This window comes from Suncus etruscus, chromosome 3 (assembly GCF_024139225.1).
Source record: "Suncus etruscus isolate mSunEtr1 chromosome 3, mSunEtr1.pri.cur, whole genome shotgun sequence".
In the NCBI taxonomy this organism is placed as follows: Eukaryota; Metazoa; Chordata; class Mammalia; order Eulipotyphla; family Soricidae; genus Suncus; species Suncus etruscus.
The window spans coordinates 54,211,228-54,218,704 of record NC_064850.1 but is presented as its reverse complement, the minus strand read 5'-3'; the positions used below and the strand labels follow the sequence as shown (position 1 = coordinate 54,218,704).

The window sequence follows — 7,477 nt, the reverse complement described above, 5'->3', positions numbered from 1 at the left end:
CCTGATTATTCATTTTATTATTAAACTAAATGAAGGCATAAAGGCTAAGTTTCATGTGGCAGTAGTTTTCTTAAAACTGATTCCCATGTGCATGTAGAGACTTTAGCCTATGATGAGGAAGCAGAACAGAGATAATTGACCACTTAATAGTGAAGTGTGGCCATTGGGAAAAAATCCTCAATAGTTGGTATCCAAAGTTTAGAATTAGGTAATTAGAAGCTGACTCACTTTGACAGTCTAATGACTACATTTTAATTCAGACAAAATAAATGAATCATCTGTAGAACCAACAGTTATTGGTGAGGAAATAGTTGACAGTTTTCATTGGCAACAGTTATACATGTGAAAGAAACAGCTACTTGTAGCTCATCTCCGACTTGATGCTTCTTTCCCTGCCTTACAAAGACCCGGAATAATACATACTCAGCAGAGATGATAGATACTTCAACCGTGACTGTCAGTCTTTCCCAGACAAAATGATAAGCAGCACTGAACTCTCATGACACTGGAAAGGAAGGGAGAAGCAATTCCCAGTTAGCTATGTTATGTGGTCCTCCAGTTTCAAATGCCTGTACCCTAAGACCATTGTAACTTTCAGCCCAGTGTTCAATGAATTACAGGGAAGCTTCAATATATGGTGACATTACAACAGGTTTTTTGGTTGCTTTTGTTGCCCATGGCTAATGGAAGTGTTCTGAGCGCATCAAAGTCACTTAGACTCAGCTAAGATGTTCTGTAGATTCAGATTTAACAGAGTAAAGGAATATTTAACCTCAGATATCTCCAATTTATGGTGGATTTATCAGAACCTAACTACATTTAAAATCAAAGAAGACCTCTTAGTCAAATAATATTAAGGTCAATAGAAAGTATTGCCAATATTTTTATCCATGTATTTTTAACAAATATTGTAAAAGTGATACCTCCTTAATTTCAACAAGTATTTTTTAATATAATTTTTATTTTGATCATAGTGGCTTACATATTGTTGACAATATTATTTTAGGTACATATTTACATAAAATCAGGGGGGATTCCCATCATCAAATTGTCCTCCTTACACCTCCATTTTTGTCCTCCCTCCCATTTTCTCTTCTCTCACCCCCAGGGCGGCTAGAATATGTGGTCCCTTCTGTATCTGACCTACTACTTAGTAGTCTTGCATCTGTTTGTTTAATTTCAACAAGTATTTTTATGTTCTCTGTGTGTATGTGTTGTTGGGGGAGACCCTCAAATGCTCAAGAGTTACTCATGGAATATTTCTCTAAACTCAATGCTGGCAGTGCTCAGAGGACCAAATGCAGTACTGGGGATGGAACCAGAGCCTCCATTATACAGAGTCAGAAATCTATCCAAGTGTTTAATTTTTTCCTGACTGTGGTCCCTACCAACCTTGCTTCTTCCCTGTGCCCCCTTAATATACATTTCCTTATTTACACAATTTTGATCTTTGGCTCCCTCAGAATGTCCTTGGAGTGCAAAAGGAACATACAACTTGTGGATGAGATAAAGTAGCTTTATTGAGCTCTCACAAACAACAAGATTTTTTAAAGTTGGATTCCTATGTGCATTGTTTACATTTTGAAGATATCCAGGTTAATTCATATCTTGAATGATCATTCTTGGTGAGAGGATCATATTAAAAATTAAAATAACAAAGCTAAAGCTCTATTATCATGTGAAGTTAATAGTTTTGTTTTATAAAAAAACAAAAACCTGCATTAAAATGTACACACTTTTCCCAACTTATTTATGGAAGTGGTGATAGACACATTATTTTTATTCTTTCTGTTAGATATGAATGTGGGCGTTCTGTAAAAGTTATTTTCCTAGTTCTTTTGATGTTTATTTTTAAACACAGCCTGTTTCAAAAGGAGCTTTATGTTAATAAACTCATCACATTAAATATGTTTAAAAATTATTACAGATTTTAGTACCCATTATATTAAAATATGTAATTTTAATTCAAATATTAAATATATAATTTTAATTTAAAATAAAATCTTACTACATCAACAGTAATATATTACAATTACCGACTACAATACTAGACAGAATGAGATTAACAAGTTTAATTTTTATATGAGGTTGACATAGGATTGATCCCAAGCACTGAATGTGTTTCCCTCTCTCCCCACTAGAAATGATCCCTGGGCCCTGAGCCAAGAGTGAGCCTCAAGCACTGCAGATGTGGTTTCAAGCAATAAAATTATTATATTTTATACTAGACATATTATAAAGACTACATCAAAACATATTATTAGTTTTTAAATATCTTATTTGTTTAATTGAATTTCTTGAATGATTACCCTAAGTTGTTCTAAATAGGTGTTTCTAAGACATGTCACTCTGGCAAATGGATAGTTTAGATCCTGATTTACCTGTGGTTCAATAGCTCAGGTGTAACAAATCTCACTTTTTCACTTCTTAAATGAATGTAAGTTGGTAGCCAAATTCATGGTTATTCCAGAAACAACCTTTTCATTAGCAAACTGCTGTCTATATAGAAGCAATTTTTGTATATATTATCTTAAAAATAAATTACCCTCCATTGCATATGCCTCAGCATCTACAGGCAATCACAGGAGAGGGCAATCAAGGAGTCAGAATCATGGAAACATGCTGAGTGAGAGTTAGAGAGATATTACATAAGGACGATTGCTGGCCTTGCACAACAGATCTGGGTTCTAACTTTGGATTCTTATATAGTGCCCTGTAGTTAATTCCTGAGAGCGGAACAGGAATAAATCATAACTATTACTGGTTGTATCTAAAAACAAAACAAAAAAAGATGCTTTAAATTTCAAATCCTATTTTACTATGCTTCATTTCAAACATTATCTTTATAAAAATTATTTCAATATTCTACACTGAAAATATAAATTCAAGGTTAGCAAGTTCCTGTGGCATTTTCATAGGTGTGTGTACTACATATATTCATGCTTTGTGCACTTTTTAACAATTATGTTGTACTTCAATAAATAATTTATTATAGCAGGAGAAATTTTAAAATGTTTAAATAGCTAAAGGTTAAAATAGGAATGTTAGTACAAACAAATAAAATTTGGGATAGATGTTAAGAAATAGATAAGGAATATAAATTGTGTCTTCATAATATAGGATTAATGGTTAATATTTAAAGATAGAAAGTCTACCTAATTGTAGTTAATTATAATTATTAGATTTCTATATGCATTTCTAATTTTAAAGTTATAATACAGAAGTATAATCATAATAAAATAAAAATATTAATGGGAAGCATGTTCCAGTTGCAAAGACATATGAGCTAAAATTTTATATTTAAAGAAAATTAAGATTTTATTTAATAAAAATAAATATATAAAACAAAGTTTTATAAAAAGATAGCATAGAAAGTAAGATAAAAGTGGAAGTAAAATTATTTGATAGTCAAAGGATAAAATATACTCTAAAAGAAATGTCAATGTAGCTAGAAATTATGGAACAATTTTTATCCAAACACTTTTATAATGCTAAAATATTGAGAGAAACCATGCAAGTTATGCTACAAATAACTCAATAAGAACCATCTTTTACAATAAAAGCATACATATAACATGATCATAACACACATAAGAACTATAGTCATATAGCTGGTTAACTACTGAAAATTAAGGATTTAAGAATAGAGTAGAAACATTCTAAATCTCAGTATTTAGTTTAGAAGTGTCATAACTTTGAATTTATCTTAGCATAACTATAAATCAATATTATAAGAATTAAATAAATGGACAGAGTGTTTTATAAAATTTAGCTTCAGTTCATATTACTAAACATACAAATAACCTAATCTCATCTTATAATTATATTATAAGAACTGTCTCATTCCACCAAAAGGAGTCCTATAGTAGTAGTATCATTTCAAAATAATAATTCCCCTGGTTGTTAAAACAAAAATTTGCATTTAATAAGATTGCACTTTCACTGAATTTATAACTGTAGAATAAAAGTAGAAAACCATGCATAAATAGAGTAAAAATCAATATTGAAAGTCTTAAAGGTATGACAAAAGAACTTTCAAAACCATACTTTAAAAGGATAGTTTATGTACCACAATTTATTTTTTTATTTTTTATTATTATTATCTTTATTTAAACACCATGATTACAAACATGATTATAGTTGTATGATTACAGTCATGTAAAGAACACCCCCTTTCACCAGTGCAACATTCCCACCACCAATTTCCCAGATCTCCCTCCTCCCCACCTCCTTCCACCTGTACTCGAGACAGGCTTTCTACTTCCCTCATTCATTCACATTGTTATGATAGTTTTCAGTGTAGTCATCTCTCCAACTGCACTCATCACTCTATGTGATGAGCTTCATGTCATGAGCTGCACCTACCAGCCCTCATCTCTCTTGTCTCTGAGATACTGTTAGAAATGTCTTTCATTTTTCTTAAAGCCCATAAATGAGTGAAACCATTCTGCGTCTTTCTCTCTCCCTCTGACTTACTTCACTCAGCATAATAGATTCCATGTACATCCATGTATAGGAAAATTTCATGACTTCATCTCTCCTGATGGCTGCATAGTATTATGTACCACAATTTAATTGCAAAAATGTTTTAACCAAAAATGCCAAAATCTCTGTGGCTTATGATGGTTAAAATCTAAACTAAATCATACAGGTGATGGTAAAGGATTTCTGGTTGTATGATAGAATGAAAGAGCAGTGTGATGTGTCATTATAATGAACATTTTACTACATAGTAATTTATAGGATTCTACTTCTGGTCTTTAAGCTCCACACTAAATAGTTCCCCAAAAGATAGTAGAAAATCATTCAATGTTTACCAACATTTGCTATTAAGAATATACCATTTTTCCCCAAAACTAGGAGCAATTTCTGAGCACGTAAACAGGAGTAACCCCTGAGCGTCACCAGGTGTTCCCCCCAAATGATTATACCATTTTATTTGAAATAATATTTAAATAATAGAACATTATAATTGAAATATTTTAATTATTATTATACACTGAAATCTGAACTATATTTAATGCTTTAAAGATAAGGAGCATGTTTCCACTTAGTTAACAGAATTCTTCAAGAGCTGTGCTATTCAACATGTATTGCTATCAGATAATTAATTTCAGTGGTGTTGTTTACATTACATTCATGAAAACAAGATTATATCAGTTATTATATAATCTGCTTTTAATAATTGACCCTTTAAATTTGCAACAACTGATATGACTATATCCTTTCATCATTTCCTTTTTCATTGTTAATATGTCTCATCTATTTCTCATGCAACCTATTATCTTACAGAAAATTTTAATTATTGCTATTAAATTTATTTTTGATATAATTAGTATTAATCCAGTTGTCAATTTTTAAGTGTACTAAAATTCAACTCTATATAAAGCAACTAAAATAATAATCTCATTTATCATTTATAGAGTTATTAAATATTAATAATATGTATGTACTACTACACTGAATAAATTATTATCCTTTCTCTTTAGAAAATAATAGCCTTTGGACAAGTCCATATAAATGTCAACAACCACTCAGAATTTCATATGCCACGATACTTGGTGGTGTAATTAAGGGAGCGGACTAATGTGTACTACTTTTAGCAATAGTTTATACAAATAAATTGCAATATTGATACATATAAACATCCACATTTATTTAGTTATTTTTTTTGGATCACACCTGGCTGTGATCAAAGGCTTCCTTCCTGGATTTCTGAAAAACAAGGAGAGGTGTTGGGAATCAAACACATTGGTTAACTGTGTGTAAGGTTGAAACCCTTTCGCTTATGCACATGGCCTATTTCTCCAGCCCTAGAATTAATTACTCTACAAAAAATATGATAAGACTAGACATACTTAGGATCTTCCATTATCATCAAAAGATTTGAAATTTTGAGTAATTTTCTTTTTCATCTAAAGTTATTTATCCATTTCCAAACTTAATTATTTTCTATTACTTTAATCTTTTTGATCATTATTTTTTAATTTTCCTTAGGATTTGAAAATGATAAATAATATCACCTCTTCGATTATTTTAGCATTTTAAACCTATTTCCTCATTTTTTCAACAAATTCAAAAATTTTTTCCTATTAGACCTTTATTTCCTTAATTTAATTTAATTTTATTTTATTATTTTTAGAGCTTTAAAGATGAAAGGACTGAAGTGAGAAAATATATATAATAGCGCAATTACATGGTAAGCTTAAGAAGGAGAACTTACATTATGATAACAAGAAAATATAGAAGTTGATGACTGGTATTTTTACTTGTGACTACACTACAAGGGTCAAATAATTTTTTCTGAGAATCTAAATAAGTTGGTGAAATTCACTATAATGTTCCTCTGTGCCTTTCCATTATAGATTGGTAAGTTCAGTTCTGGACTAAATTCTTCATGAGAAAAAGATTCTTGGTCAGTTGATTTTCCTCTCTGTAATATGGTGTTTTAAATTGTTTGTACATTTTTCTGTTGACTATTTTTTATTAAGTAATATATGATGCACTTTCGTAGTCTGTTTACATGCATTTTGTTAATTGTGTATTTGCTGGGTATTTAAATCTCTGAGTTCTCTTTTAAAAAAATTACTTTCATTCCACCTATTTACTTTTTGAAGGAAAATCAGCATATAGAATTTTATATGGAAGCTATTTCTCTCTCAAACTATAAAAAACAGAATCTTTTTGTTTTTTCATATCAGAAGGGTCATGTGCCCGACATCGTCACAAGGTTGAAGGGAGACACATATCACACAGGCATGTGAAAACCCGATCATCATGCTTTATGAAACCGGAAAATGTAAAAACAGAATCTTAATTTCCTAATTCTTCTCTGCTCTTAGTAGGCCAACTTTATTTTTGTTTTAAATCTTTTGCATAAGCCTTTGTGGAGGTCCCCCAAGCTTATTTTTTAGTATTTGTGCTTTTCACTTAAAATGTTTAGTCCATGTATGTTCTCATTTTTTTCCTCTAGTCTATCATATAGTTCATGAGTTTTGTAACCCTGTTTTAAAATCACCACTTTGGTAACTCCACTGTTATTTTAGCATTTGTAAAAAATGCCTTTTCTTTTTTGTACATATCATCGAAACCTCTAGTTGTTTATAGTTGATATTGACATATTTGTTATCGTATATATTAAAGAGTACAAACAAAGGACTATATGGGATTCATGATCAACTCCAGATTGGCTTTGGGCAAAGCAAGCACCCTACCCACTGCACTGTACCTCTGACCTCTAAATTCAGTTGTTTTAAGATTTAATGGTACTTCTATGTTCCTTAAGTTTGGATTTTAATTTTAAGGGTGAAAAACAAAAGAGCACAAACCTGAATGTCAGATTTTGGTTTGAAATTTGAAAAACTGAAAATTCAATATACCAAAGATTGCATGCTCAAACATGCAATTTTTTCAAAGGAAAAAATCCCAAATTTTGAAATTCAAAAAGCTGCCAACTCCATTTGGAAAAATAAAAAGA

At 30.7% G+C, this 7,477-nt stretch overlaps 1 non-coding gene across 1 annotated transcript; it reads right to left on the bottom strand.

Annotated features, from left to right (window-relative positions):
* Positions 1–6,695: 6,695 nt before the first annotated feature.
* On the bottom strand, positions 6,696–6,801 carry LOC126005335 (small nucleolar RNA U13). Its single transcript, XR_007494469.1, has one exon. It is a non-coding gene; the product is annotated as a small nucleolar RNA U13 (small nucleolar RNA).
* Between the last annotated feature and the right edge of the window lie 676 nt (positions 6,802–7,477).